Here is a 16,254-nt window from a genome sequence, read left to right as displayed (position 1 = left end):
CTTTGAAGTTTCCGTGAGTCAAAAATAGCATTATTCAGTAAATGTATTCTTTTCGCCATTATGAAACCATTATTAAAGTTATTTTGCAGTTAACCTATCCATGTCTGAAAATTTTGAATGAAATGATGATGAGTAAAAATATGAGCATAATGATACATTAGAGCACAGGTAAAGTAATATTCTCCTAAATGACTTTGAATAATCTTTAATTCTGAATCCAAAACCTCAACCTACTCAGTTTTTTCCTTTGCAAACTGCAATGTCAATAAGGGGTATTTTTATTCTAATGAATTACAGAAGAATATAGTAATGCTTATCGATTGAATTTGAGACATTTATTATTGTTAAAGTTTATTTTAAATACATAAAATTTAGGATCTATAAAATTGATATTAATTCTATGATTTTTAATTCAAATTCGTGGGAAATTGTCAGTAATACTATGCTATATATGATTTTTTAGTATGGCCGTGAACTGCTTCTAATCTCGCGGATATTAATCGGTTTCGAGGCCATACTGGAAATAAAAGTTATCCAAGTCTCTAAACAAGGACAATTAAGCCCATACACACAGTTGCATAAAAAAAGCTAGAAACATGATGAAATAGTGAAGTAAATTAGAAAATTTTTCATGGAATTGATAAAACTGCTAACAAACAAGACAGTCATCAAAGGGTGTTAAAGCATTTTTAACTTGCTAAATTGTTTTTTTTTATGCAAAATTAATTTTTAAACTAAATGGTTTGAATACATACCCTTCCAGAAATAGAAATACATTCCTGAAGAATATAAAAATTAAGACATGATACAAGTATTATTATTAGAATTAGAGATTGCACTAGAGATATGATTAAACATGATGATTTGATAAGGCTATATCATAATCTAGGACATGAAAAATTGTTTTAGGTTATTATAGTTAAGTTCAAATATTAAACAAGGAAAATATGTCTAATAAAGCGAAGCTGCAATTACAATTACAGCAAAGTAATTAAAGGCTTTCTGTTTGAAATCATAAGATAGAGTTTGTTATAACATTTAATCATTAAATAATTTAGATACTGTCAATGTAAATACTAACAATTAATTGGCGTATATGTACTTTCTTCGAAAAATCTTTCAACATTTTTTTACTTTTTTGGGGGGTTAAGGATTACTCCAAAATTTGTTAAGAGTTTTCAAAAAGGAACTGTTCACTTTTTAATTTTCCTTTTCTGTGTTGTAGTATACAAAACTAACTTTAAAGAATTCGCATCTTTACCTCAAGTATTGATATAGAATATACGTGGGTGGATATAATGAAAGTGGAAAAATTGTCGCCAGTTTAGGTTTTTTCTTTCATCTTTCCCTAATTCCAATAGTTTAAAATTGTTTTTAAAAAAACTTGAATAGGCCAAAGTAATGGACTGGTCTAATGCACATATATTATTTTGTAGAGAGTGTGTGAGAGTCTGGAGCCCAACAAATTAAAGTGAAATTTTAATTTTGACTAAACATTGAACACAGTTTTTGCACACCTTTTTTGAAGACTTTTACAAAGCCCAATATGTTAGCCTCTCTTACTAATGGATGTAAAATATACATGGATGTTTTGACAGGGGAAAATTGTTGTCAATTTAGGCTGCTAACATGGAGATCATTTATTGATCATTTCGTCCATCCAGTAAGAGGGGAGGAGTCGGAGTAAAAGCGGATGGATGGGGGTGATCGTTATTTTAGCCAGCTACAAGTTTCACTCTATTAGAGCACAAGATCCAAGTAATAATAAATCCATTCTCTTACCCACAATCCACATATGTTTCAAAGTATATGCTCACATGGACAAAGGATAATGTATCAGATAAAAAACTATTTTGCCTGTAATTCTCGTATTACTTTCTTTGTTGGTAGCCTATATTGGATAATATAAGAATCTGTAAAAAAAAAATACTTTTATCAACGAAATGTTGACAAAAAAGTTTTTCTGTGGATGAATTATCCAAGGCTCTTGATATGCTTTAAATCACTTTTTAATTCTGTCATCAGTGTAAGTCTGGGAAAATGTTCTATGCTGTCATTTATACAATGGTTTAGGGTACAAAATCTTTAGGTACACTTTTAAAGTTGATAAGCTGTCTTTAAAGCATTAAATCAATGTTTTCTTTCTTTTTTATTTTCTTTTTTTAAGTTAGGTTAAAGCAACAGAATAACCTAGCAGCTTTCTTAATACTTAATCGAAAACAGGAAATATTTACCATTAGCGGAGAAGCAACTGCATAGCGACTATAAAGACTTGACTGCGTAATAACTGTAGAGTTTAGAATCTATAACCTTAGCAGGGTTTAGGCAATTCAATCTTGTTCAATACAAGTATATTAACTATTGCTAACCATCTTTATGTGACAATCGTCATACTAATGGACGGATAAACGTACAGACAATCTCTACTTATAAACAGAGAGAGAGGGGACAATAGGCTGTTAATTACACTAGTTTTATAATAACGTTCTCTTATTCGTTGGCTTAACAACTTTGGAGACTTTAGTGAATTTTGATTGGCTAATTCATTTAGTTTTAGTGTTCAAACGTTTCAACCATTAATTTTAATCTACAGAAGGGGTAATTTGTGTATCATCATTGGGGATGTACATTTAACAGTCATTGTCTCATCCCTTTAGATCCCTAACTTATAGAGTAATTATACCTACTGAAAAGTAAAGAAAATGAATAATATAGAATATTTTCAAATATTTGAATGTAACCTTGTTATTGCTAAATGTGGAATATCTAAGCATATCTAACATGCATGATTATTAAAACCAAAATCCACCCTTTCAAACACAAATTCCATGCCCATCATGGTTAACATGAATTCAATCATATCAAACCATATTTGTGCAATTTAAAATAAATCATTATGTTTATATTCTTACCTAACTCATTCAAATTCATAAATTTAAATTTCAATGGGTCGACATATTTAAGAGAAAAATAGTTTAATATATGGGAGAGTGAAAGTTTAGATTTAATCAAAATAAAAATAAAAATTTTTAAAGCAAAGTTTCATTACACTTTTTGCCTCTGCGTTTAGACGTTTAGAAGATAGGGGACATTGGGCTGTTTATTACACTAGTCCCAAAGTATTGTAATAATATTTTCTCACTCGTTGGTTTATCAACTTTTGGACTTCTTATTGAATTTTGATTATTTGTTACAATAAGTTAAGTGTCCAAATGTTTCAACCACAAATTGTAATATACAGAAGAGGTAATTTTATGTATCATCATTGGGTATGTACATAAATGTATCAACCATTGTCTTATCCCTGTACATCCCGAGCTAAAAAGTGTTAGGACAAATAAATTCTGTAATGTTAAAAAAAGCGATACAATTTAAGAGACCTGAGGTGGATTCTTAAAAAAAATTGCCCACTAATCGCTTAATGGGGGAAAAATTGTTTTCGTGAAAAATCCTCCAAAATCACATAAAAAATCTACAAAAATTAAATAAAATCTTAAGTTATGAGTTTGTTTAATTTTTGTAGATTTTTAATGTGATTTTGGTGGATTTTTCACGAAAACAATTTTGCCCCACTAAGCGATTAGTGGGGCAATTTTTTTTTAAAGAATCCACATCTGAAAAAACGATAATTGAGGGGGGGGGGGGGGGAGGGGTTAACTATCATTTATATTTGTGAACACATTGTTAACATACACAATTCAGGAAATAACAACAATTTTGATACAACCCTCAGTTCTGCCCAAATACGTGTGTCTTTTTCATCAATCAATATTTAACAAGAAACACTATGTTTTTAACAGCGACGCTTTTTATAGATAAAAATCACATTAAAAAGATATGCTTACAGATATAGTAGATTTTATGATTTTAAAAAAACTTAAATACAATGATTTTTCTTTAAAATATAAGACATGTTCCATTATAACTTCGAAACCGATTAATTTACACCGGATTAAAACCGGTTCTCAGCCCTACTGAAAATTCATGTATAGGATCGTATTTGAGACAATTCTCGACAAATATCAAAATGAAAATTAAAAAATAATTACCAGTTTTAATCTTATAAGTTTTCATTTTAATATCCGTGGAAATCTTTCTATAATACGATGCGTCAAAAACCAATTCTTGAGATTTTTAAATTCTACACTTTGTAATTCTTTAATTCAGTGTGACCTGAGGTATAGAGTAGCCATGCTACCAAAAATGCGTGTTCAAAGCCCAAGTTCTGGCTGGCTAGCCACATTTTGGCAACTATTTAGTTTTGGGGGAAAAGGTTGGACGGACTTGACATTATTGTTAATTCATACCGTAAATCCATTTATCATTTTTATATAATATCCTTATCTATTCTTTCCTCTTGAGTATCTCTATAGTTATTTGTAGAAATAAACAGTTATAATAAATATATATTTGTAGAACTATGTTATTTTCAGGACCAGCAATTAAGCCGCATGGAAATCGAATAGTACTAACTACTAACAAATTTTAAACCTCTTAAAAATCCTCAAAAAGTACTTTGAAATTCATAAAATAACAGAAAACTGAGGTAAATTTGAGAATAGTTATTAATTAATAGCATAGTATTGTATACAAAACTAGTATGAATCTTATGATTTTTGTTTTAACATTCATTGAAAATTGTCTGAATTACGATGCGATACATCTTTCAGTATGGCTAAGAACCGGTTCTAATCCAGCGGATATCAATGGGTTTCGCCATACTGTAAAGAAACCTTAAAGAACTCTTAAAGATTTTGCACATCCGAAAAAATTAGTTCTAGAGTACCTACGCTATTAATTACATAAAATCCATGGTGCCTTAAATTAAGAGAATCTTTACAAACTAATTAAAACAGGTGTTGTGAGTTAAAATATCTGCAAGGATATGTTCTTGTGTGTGTGTGTGTGTGTGTGTGTGTGTGTGTGTGTGTGTGTGTGCGCGTGTATTTGTGTGTGTGTGCGTGTATTTGTGTGTGTGTGTGTGCGTGTATTTGTGTGTGTGTATGTGCGTATTTGAGATGGTATTAATATTGGTATTTGTTTACATGTGTTGGGAAGTTGCAAAGTTGGGACCATAAAGGTTATTTATCGCATCGTATTATAGACATCTGCAGGTATTAAAATAAAAATTAAAAGTGGCTGGAGGCCCGGGCTAACTAAACTAGGATTAGTAATATTATTTTTATTGTATATGATATAAAAGATTTTTCAGAATAGCTGAGAACCGGTACTAATCCAGCGGATATAAACCCTTACTGGAATAGTTATTTCTTGCATCGTATTATAAACGGCTTTCCGCGGATATAGAATGTACAATTATAAGATTAAAACTAGTTTTTTTTAGCCCCGAGGTGCCTAAGGCACCGGCTAAAAAACTGTTTTTAATCTCATGATTGTACATTTTTATATTCGTAGAAAGCTGGATATAATACGATGCTAGACATAGTTTTTTCGTATGGATGAGAACCGGTTCCTATCCACCGAATTCGAATGAATACGAGAAAAAAATATTATTGGTTTCGAAATTCGCACTCCCAACTTTTGTGTATGATCATAGATGGTAATATAATGTGTCCTTAAGAGCCCTATAATCTTAGGTATGAGTGTGTGTGTGTGTGTGTGCATCAATCCCTGTGAAACTTCGGTGTTGTAAGTTTGCAAACAATTTCAATGATCAATTTCGACAGCAAATCACATAATTACAACTAAATTATTATTTATTTAATGAAGTAAAATTTGTAGCGGGCTGAAATAACGATACCCTAACCCACCCTGCCTTATCCCCTCTCCTAATACTGGAAGAACGAACTAACCAATAAATGAGTTACATGTTAGCAACCTAAATTGGCGACAACTTTTCCCCTGTCATAATATCCACGTATATTCTATGAATATCCATTTTAACAATTATTAATTTTGAGTAAAATGTATTATGATTCTAAACAACAAAATTTTAAAGCAGTCTTATGTTGATATAATAACAGCACCAGAGCTTAGCAGAGAAACCTTTGAGCCTAACCCATCTGTTTGCAACATGGTATGATATGAGGCATTTGCAGAGCTGAGCTACAAAGATCTTGCGAAATGAGAATTTCCTTTGGTGTGAAGATAGGGTGCGCCACCGACAATACTAATGTCCGGACAGGCACTATAAAAAATTCTAAAATATTTCTTTTAAAATATTACCTATGAAAAAAATTATAAATATATCAGAGCAGAACAGCAATTATTTCAGAAATTTTATGATATTTTCGGTGGATATATATGATAGAAACTGAAAACGAAAAAAAATGAAAGTAACTATAAGGCAGTCAAGTATTTAGTATTGGTTTGATTGACAATCAGTCTTATATTATTATACAAAATAGTTTATATACAATTTACATAATACACTTTCAATTTAGTCTATTGAACATTTAGCTAAAATCAAAAATTTTTAAGTTCATGTCTTTTCAGAATTGGAAGATTTTTTAGAGTGCTGAGAAACCTTAGGGTTTACCACAGCACTAACAAGGCAAACCAATTAATATCTGGGGCTCTGTAGGCAAACAAAATATGGGAAAAATGAACAATAATGTCCAATAAAAGAAAAGCTTTTTAAGAAATTAGTCAAAATTTAGTTTACTGTATGTTTATGTGAACTTGAAACATAGGGATGAATATAAAGAATAGAAAAAAATATTTGAAACACATCATGATAAAGAAAACAATCAAGTCCAACAATGTTGTCTTGGAGAATAGCTGCGCTGCTTAATGACAAATTAGTTATGTTTTTCAATATAAAAAGAATATCAGTCGACAAAAAAAACTGTTGTTACATTTTAATTGTTATAGTTTTTGTTTTTATTGCATAACTTTCCTCTAAATTGGAACAAAATATTTTCTACATTCACAATAAAATGTGGGCTTGTTAAAAAACAAGGATGACAACATCCATAAGTAGCGAAGCACAAATATAAAATCATGGATGGTAATATGTACAATAGGGTGGGTTCATATCGGAATTAGACAAAGCGGGGATATGCAACAGATAAAATTAACCTTAAAAACATTTTTGACCGAAAACGAATTTAAAAAAATTGAGTTTTAGAACACGACCACTTAAAAATATAATTCATTACTTATTAGTATGCAAAGACGACATTCAAAATTTTTTTTGAATCAGAACTATGGCTTCATGGTGCTCCCTGGAAAGGCCTTGAGGAGCTGAATCAGGAACTGTTGTCCGTTTCAAAATATCTCGTTCCTAGCCTTAGAAATCACTAAAAAACCAAAAAATTTTAAGGTTTATTGAGAATTGTCCAATTTGTTTTTTAGATTTTCTCAGGCTAGGAACGAGATTTTTTGAAACGGACAAAAGTTCCTGACTCAGCTCCTCAAGGCATTTCCAGGGAGCACCATGAAGCCATAGTTCTGATTCAATAAATTTTTGACTCCCATTTACAAATAGCTATACAATTGAATGCCTGGTCGTCAGCGGTTTTAACACTTAGGATAAATTTTAAATCATCCAGAGGTGTATTATATCTATATAAATTGAGTGCAAATCCCCGCTTTGGCCTCAGAAAAAAAATGTCCAAAATCGACCCACCCTAATGTACAAGTAGATTTGAAGTGTATTTATTAATTGATTTATTGGAGAAAATAAACACAAAACCCTGTTTTATTTTGTATAATGATGACGGTCAAAGTAAATTACATAAAAGATGCTCATAACAATGTATAAAATTATTTTGATACTGATATCCCAAAAAAGTTTTAAAATTGGACCAAAAACACCAAAGATATGGGAGAAAATGTAAAAAATATAAAAATAGCCAAAAACCTGCAAAAAGGAAGTCTGACCATCATGGTTGTTTTCTTTCAACAACAGGAAATTTAATTTTGATATGTATAACTGAAAAAAAATTGAAAATCGTACCATAAACACCAAAGATATGGAGAAAAATGTGAAAAATACAAAAATAGCCTAAAACCTACTGAAAGGCAGTCTGACCGTCATAGTTGTTTTCTTTAAAGGACAGAAAATTTAATTTTGATATCTAAAACAAATTTTTTTTTGAAAATCGGACCATAAACACCAAAGATATGGAGAAAAATGTGAAAAATACAAAAATAGCCTAAAACCTGATTAAAGGCAGTCTGACCGTCATAGTTATTTTCTTTAAACGAATGGAAATTTGATTTAGATATCTATAACTGAAAAAATTTTGAAAATCGTACCATAAACACTGAAGATATGGAGAAAAATGTGAAAAATACAAAAATAGCCTAAAACCTGCTAAAAAGCGGTCCTACCGCCATCGATGTTTTATACTTAATTGTGCTCTTTAATAATGGGAATGTTGTCAAAAAATTTCAGCATTCTATCTTTTGTAGGAGCTGAGTAAATCCCATTTCCCCCATAGCGTTACGGACTGACGAACTGACGGACCTACGGACGGACAAAGTGAATTATAGAGTAGCTTCGCTACTAAAAACAAGTGCAATAGTGAGTAAAAAGAAATTCAAAAATAACTTTTTATTGCACAGGAAATGATTTATAATCTATGAATCTTTGCAGTATGGCTTAGAAACAGATTTTTATCCGCTGGATTAGAACCGGTTCTCAGTCATACGGAAAAATCATGTAAACCCTCGTATTGAAGACAATTTTTAAAAAATACCAAAATAAAAATCAATACGAGTTTTGTTTTCCTTAAGTTTTCATTTTAATATCTGCGGAAAGCTGTCTATAACGATTCGATACATAACTATTAAATGTTTCAACAAAAAAGTTTAAAGTTTATTTATATGTCTAAATTCTATGAGAGAAAAAAATCAATCAGACACTGAATACAAGTTAAATAAAAGCTTTTGGATTATTCCAAACGATTAGCTCTAAGCAAGATTCATGGGCCTTTGAATTATAATAAGCAATGTTTCAGCTTTATTGCCCCTGAATAATATAGTCAACAGTGGGATAATTAAATTGAATTCTGTTTATTTGAGCAAATACTATCAGGTATCTAAAGGGATAAGACAATATCCGATAAATTTATGTATATATCCAATCATAATATTTAAAATTATCCCTTCTCTAGTTTTATTAGAGGTTGAAACTCATTTAACGAACCAATCAATCAAAATTCAGTAAAAGTCCATAAAGTTGTTAAGTCAACGAATAAGAAAACTTCGGGGACTAGTGAAATAATCAGCCTATTATATTACACTACTTATTTAGCGGTATTCCTAGCCTCAAGGGCAGTTCAATAAATGACAGGAAACTAGGCTAAAACCACCCTAAGACAATTCCTTCGGGCTAGCAATTTCCGAGATATTTGCTTTTGACAAAAAGAAAAGTAGGATGTACAATTGTAAAATGCTGCTTTAATTTATCATTTCACGATTTTAACCTAAAACTCAAATTTAAGAAATCATTATTAAAACAATACTCTGGCATTTAAATGTAAAGAGTCCGCTTAAATGCAATAAAACCAACTCAAGCCCCCAACTGTGAATAGTGTATTGAATTGTATTTATACTTTGATGAATTCACTCGTGTTCCGCATTCAAATATGGAGTAACAAATGACAAGTCAATAGTTTTTCTATCAAATTGAATCAGCTTAATGTTTGTTGTTTGTGTACTTAGTATGTTAAATCTTGCCTTTTATGTATAGAGTGGCTTAATAGCTTTTAAAAGCTACTCTTTTTGCACACTTTAAAGTGATTAATTTGCATTAACCAGTTGGGAGTTTGTAACAGAGTTTCCAGTATTGCTTCGAAACCGATTAAAATCCGCTGGATTAGAACCGTTTATCAGCCATATTAAAAATAATTCAAAGCATCGTATTCCAGATAAGTTTCCACGAATATTGAAATAAAAATACTACAAATTAATGCCATTTTTGTTAGCTCAGGCCCTCGAAAACTGGTTTTAATCTGTTACTGTATTTAAGAAACGGTAGTGGTTTTATTTAACTTACATTATTCCTAGCTATCTACCAGTTAAAAAAGTGTAGTGTTTTATTACATAAAGTGTCAAAATTAGAAAAATATAATTATATGTTAAAACATCAACAAAAACGTTATATTTGTAAGAATAGTTGAAGAAAATTACATAATCACTCTGGTCAATGATTGTTGTTGTAACTTGATAAGTTATAATTATCTAAAAATAATTATGAGAAGGAAAGGTTTTTAATTATATACATCTAAAGAGGAAGTAAAGTATAATCAAGTTTTTATTTTGAATCACATATTTTTACAAGGAAGACCCTCCACCCCCCAAACCCACCCTTCATGTTTTTAAATTCTTGTTTTATACCCCTTTGGAGCTTTTTAAAAAGTCTTCTAAACTTTTGCTAATCTACCCTTGATAGAAACATACAAACTATCCTCAATGAGAGCTCTCTCAACCCTGCGGGTTTTTAATTCTAGACCATAAATGCAAAGCTCTCATCAAACCTAATAATCGAAACCTTACTAACCACAAAAATGAAAAAAAAAATATTGTGGGGTTAAGGGGGGGCAATGATATTCCGCTCTCAGAATAAGGTAATTCTGTATACATGAATACATATGTAACAGTATTTAGGATCTTTTTTTTCAATTGATCAAAAGCTTGACACAAAACTAATGCATAATCAATAACTATTATCTATATATGTAGATAGTTTACATATATAACAAATGTATTTATTCAGAATCGTGTCTGTATCGAGGATATCAAAATTGGTGGTTTAGTCACAATGGATATATTATTATTAGGATGTTGCACCAGATTGTCATGTACTCTGATAAACTAATGCTCGCAACTTGCTTAAATAACGATCCACCCCTTTTACCCGTTTCCCTCCCCTCTTACTGGATGAACGAACTAATCATTAAACAAGGTCCATATCAGCAATCTAAAATAAAGACAAATTTTCTCCTGCAAATATATCTACGTATATCCTATATCCATTTTTGTAACTCATATAAAACCAAGATAGATCATTCTCAATTTCATGATTTTTTGTTGTTATTCTCATATAAAAGTAACAAAATTTTTATGACGTCACAAGGTTTAAATTTTTAGACACTTTATCTAGCTATAATATGATAGTCTGTCTGTCTGTGTAAGTATATGTCTGACTTCTTTTAATGAAGCTTCATATATGTCTTCAGATATTTTACTTGTTTAAAACTTAAAATTTCCTGCCAACCTCTTCCCTCAAGTGCCCCTAGAGGACTCCCAAGGTAGCTGCAGGTATAGGATCTCTAAATTATAACTAAAGGCTAAATGAATTATTTATTGTTATTATTATGTAAGGCGTTACTTATAACATAACTTATCTATTGTAAATCTGGTAATAACATGAACTAGATGAATAACTAAGAGATGTTATCAGTTATCTATCCAATAAGTGATTACAATTTAGAGGCAGGGTGGAGCACATTACTACACCACTTGCTAATAAAATCTTATATTATTACAAGTCGATTTGTTATACCCCCTTCCCAATAGTTTTAGTTTTTTGACAAAATTTATTCATGAGGCTTTCAAATTTTCGTCAATTTAGGTTGATAACATAGACATAATTTATTGGCCAATTCGTACATCCAGTAGAAGGGGAGAGAATGGGGTAAAAGGGGTGGATGTTTAACTTTAGTGGAGTACATGATAAACTGGTGAAAGATCCAAGGTAAAATAAATCCATTTGCTTTTATTAGAATAGGCATAGTCATGGTAAGCCTTCGAGGGTTCAACAAGCATCAGCTCCGTATATTTACAGGTAAGAAACAGAAATCTAAAAATATCAAGGGGGGGGGGGGATAAGTTCTCTACTTTCAAATATGGGATCTAGCTATCTGCATCAACACAATAAATCTAGTTAGATTAAATTTTACCAATTCTTTATGACAAATTTGATTCCATACAAATCAAAAAAAATTTACATTAAAAATTATGTTTAATTTTGATGTTGGATGGTTCTTAGGCATTTAACAAGACACTCGTCAAATTTAATTCCCAACATTTTTTTAGCAAAGCTTTTCCAAAGTTAGGGTCAGTCCGTCTGTCCGTCCAAAAAGGATAGCTCTTTTCGTTAATTTAGACATGTTTGAATTTTTCTAACGATTTCAAACTTTGCATGATGATTCTTATAACAGCAAGGTACGATTTATGAAGCGTAGCAATTCTATAAGTGTTACCCAAAGACCTATAAATTAATGTTCTGCATATTAAGCTCTCACATTCTACAAGAGTTTTTGCTTGTTTGTCCTTCCTTCTGATTTTTGAGCTTCCCCTTTATGGATGTTGTCATTCTTGTTTTTTTAAATATCAACTAAATATCTTACACTCCCTTCTTTTACATTTTGGACAATTATTATATTTTGTTAAAACATTACCATAGCATAAACGTACCTTCTATTTAAGATATAATTAGATAAAAATATTAATTAAAAAGTTGAACCAATTTTTATATACAATACAAACACATTTGATTGTGTTTCGATTTATGGTTATAAATTCAATAACAGGTTGATTTTTTTGGGTAAAATTTTGGTTTTAATTCCTTTATACTTAATTTTATGTTTCACCATTTTGAGGGAAATTTAACATTATTGATGTAGGCATTTCATTAACTGACTAATACTCAATACTTTTAGAGTAACTTCGCAATAGCAATAAAACGTCTTAAAACCTTTGACAGATTTGCTACAAATAATATTGGACAATGTGAAAGAATTGGTGACATTGACCTCCGCGCACTCATTTCTAGGTAATATCAGGGATCTAAAGGGATAAGACAATGGCCGATAAAGTGATGTACATCCCCAATGATGATACACAAAATTACCACTTCTGTATATTAAAATTAGCAGTTGAAACGTTTGAACACTTAACACAATAAGCCAATCAATCAAAATTCACTAAAGTCACCAAAGATGTTAAGCCAACGAAATAGAAAACGTTATTATAAAACTTTGAGGACTAGTCTAATAAACAGCCTATTGTCACCTCTTTCTCTGAAGAAATATAGACCAAAGCTACATTTTACTATTTTGTTTTTATATGATAAACAATAGGACAGGATGTTACGACATACATCACCTTTCATACACCATTCAATACATGTCTACAGTAGTATATTGTAAAATCATAGATTTCCAAGGCAGGGGAGGGGGGCAAATGGGTGTAAAACCCACCTTAAATATTGAAATTCCTCATTTAGATTAAAAAAAAAAATACATTAGATTACCCCCCTAAAAAAACAAGGATGACAGCATTAAAAGAATAAATAGAACAAAATCTTGTCTTCTTTTGTACTCTTCCCACTTTACAATATACCAAAAGCAGAACTAAAATATCTGGCAGTAGGGGGATTTAAGGGGGATTTAAATTGGAAAGCCCTGCCTGCCCCCCCCCCCCCACTAATGGTTTCACGCCCCCTAGTGAATCACTGTGCACGCCACTGGTTTCGGGGGAAGATTCATTTATAGTAAAATGTCTCGAAACGCTCTAGGTCCAACCAAAGTATGTAGTAGACGTATTTCAAAACATGACAGTTAACAAAATATATTATATGTTATTTTTCAAAATATTTACTTAAGAATAAAAAAAATATTTTTGTTTAGATATGTCACAAGTCACAACCATAGATTAGGTGACAGGTAGCTAATTTTATTAATAACAAACGAGCATTAACAAATAAAGTTTCATATTCAACTTAATTTACATGTCTGTATAATATAAAATCTGTATATAACCCTATGTAAAACGATAATCATTATCAACCCCCTTTACCCCATCCCCTGCCCTCCTATTGGATCAACGAATTGACCAATAAACGAGTTGCATGTTAGCATACTGAATTGCAGACGTTTTACTGTCATATCCACTTATATTCTATGTACATTGTACATCCATTGATGTGTCAAAATTGAGGTGCTCACTTTGTCAAAAACAAATTTGCTCAATATCATCTGTATTTTTTTTAGTAGCAGAGCTACTCTATAGGCAGTGTATGTTTGTAAGTTCGACCGAGTAGGTTATTGTTAAAAATTTCATTGAAAAAGGATTGCTTTAGAGTAAGGCAATTTGAAATACATATATTCTACTGAGACATATATATTAATTTAATATTTAAATTTAATATGTATCACATAATATAAGTAGTCAGGTTATTTTGCCAAAGATCTTAAAAAGTGCTAGCATTCCTTGGCTTTACTTTTTAAGGAAGCTTTAAAAATGTCTATATGTGATTTCATGCTATTTTCATGACCTTCCCAGCTTTCCCTAGATGCTAAAGGCAAAGCTAATACAGATACATATACAAAATTGTAAGGTATTTGTCCGACAGTTAAAATGTCGCGTCGCTAACACTACACCGCTACGTTCTCCTTTTCAATTAAGCTTTTTATAAATCCCGGTCAAATTTTGTCTTTATTAAATTAAAAATTCCACTAAATGTTAGAGGTGCATCCGCTACAAGATAAAAAGGCTAAAAATCAATACAGCTTACCATTCAAAATACTGAACAAATTTCACAAAATTTTCTTTTATTAATCACTTTTTTTTCACTGCCACGATGTAAATGTTTTAAAACATTATGTTTATTTTTTATTTTGATAGATTTTCACTGTGTCAGAAGATGTCGACCGGACGTCCGTCCAAATACTAAGGTTTTGGCATGGGTGTGTTTAGGTCTGCCTCATCAAGGGTACCTTCTCAAAGCCAAACAAAAATACGTTCCTAAGACACTACGTTAGTTTAGGGGGTGATTCATTGTAAAGGGGGGTATTTAAAATTTTTATTTTACTCCCCCACTCCCTTTTTATGGGTAGACAGGGGGGCATTTTTGAGCCCAAAAGGATACACTTGTCTAAATAACATACATATACACATATGTAAAGATATACACCCCTCTCTTTCCCCCTGGTAAAGTGTCAAAGCATGGTCAAGCGTTTGAAAGGAGGGGAAGCGGGGGACTGGTTGTGCTCGTAGAACCAGGTGTCGTCGCGTTACGGCGAGACGCAGAACGGGCTAGATAATATACATACAGACGCGGTATATTATACATATACGCTCAGTAAGAGAGACCCAAGCGAGAAACTTGCGGATTTCTCAAGGGTTAACAAGCTTGCTTCCACTCTCTCTCTCTCTCTCTCTCTCTCTCTCTCTCTCTCTCTCTCTCTCTCTCTCTCTCTCTCTCTCTCTCTCTTTGCTGATTTGAGTTTCTTACGTGCATCTAGTTTTAGCACAGATAAAACTGACAAAATAAATAGCATACTTTATTAGAGAACATTTCATCCATTAATAATATATCCATTATTCTAGGCAAGGTGCATCGGCAGATTTAATTTCACCCATTGTACTTTACCACTAAAATATAATCAATCCAATTTAAATTCCTTAACGCGTAAGAGGCATAAAAGAAGGTTGAGGGCAGGTTTTTATCTATTTTTGTAAGGTAGAGGGAGACATGTATCAATAATGCAAAGAATGTATGGCTCTGTCCGTCTGAAGCTTATGATCTTTGTAACCGATTGGGTTCTACTCTTCAGGGAATAAAGCGATAGTTTTAAGCTATTTTTTTACTAATATACTGTAAAAGAGTTTGTTCTTCTTATCTTATCCTATTTATATTATATTGCAGTCCTATGAATGCATGCAGTGCACGTGGTAAAAAATTAGATAATCAGTACGTAATTTTTACTAATCTTGAAAATGAATATTGAATATGTATGCAAAGATAAATTTATATTTAAAAGTTTACAAATAATATTATAGACACGAGAACATATAAACATGCATTACATACAATAACTTAAATCTTATATCAGTTTCCAAGATAAAATAAATCCTCACCTATACTTATGATTGGTAAAAAATAAGGTGCTTATGGACAATGGACATGGTGTAGTCATTGTTATAGAATTGCCACACTAAATAATTGACCCACTAATGCAAGATATCATCAAAGTACTTTTTCTTAATTATGACGACATAATCCTTATTATGTTACAAAAAGTAGCACAATGTCTGTCCGTATATCCATCTGTCTGGATAAAGCTTAAAACCACGCTACCCGCTAGCTAGACCGATTGGGCTCTGTTTTTTTAGATAATATATACCTATATAATATACTAGCAGCTACGCCCCCTAGAGGCCTCTAGGGGCACTTGAGGAGGGGGGAGTTGAATCTCAAAACCTATTTCATTTAATTAAATTTTTTTAATACCCCATTTTTTATTTTATTCTAAAAAAATAATAATTTTTTTTTTT

At 31.3% G+C, this 16,254-nt stretch overlaps 1 protein-coding gene across 1 annotated transcript in view; it reads right to left on the bottom strand.

Annotated features, from left to right (window-relative positions):
- The window catches only part of LOC145316286 (uncharacterized), a 157,876-nt gene extending 143,228 nt beyond the window's left edge, over positions 1–14,648 (bottom strand). The window contains exon 1 of the mRNA XM_080156711.1: positions 14,492–14,648. The gene's annotated coding sequence lies outside the window, so the exon portion shown is untranslated. The remainder of the gene's footprint in view (positions 1–14,491) is intronic.
- Positions 14,649–16,254: the final 1,606 nt, after the last annotated feature.

Source organism: Acartia tonsa, chromosome 4 (assembly GCF_053477335.1).
Source record: "Acartia tonsa isolate MP-2025a chromosome 4, ASM5347733v1, whole genome shotgun sequence".
NCBI classification, from domain to species: Eukaryota; Metazoa; Arthropoda; class Copepoda; order Calanoida; family Acartiidae; genus Acartia; species Acartia tonsa.
The sequence above is the reverse complement of the archived record's forward strand: the minus strand, read 5'-3'. Positions and strand labels throughout refer to the sequence as shown.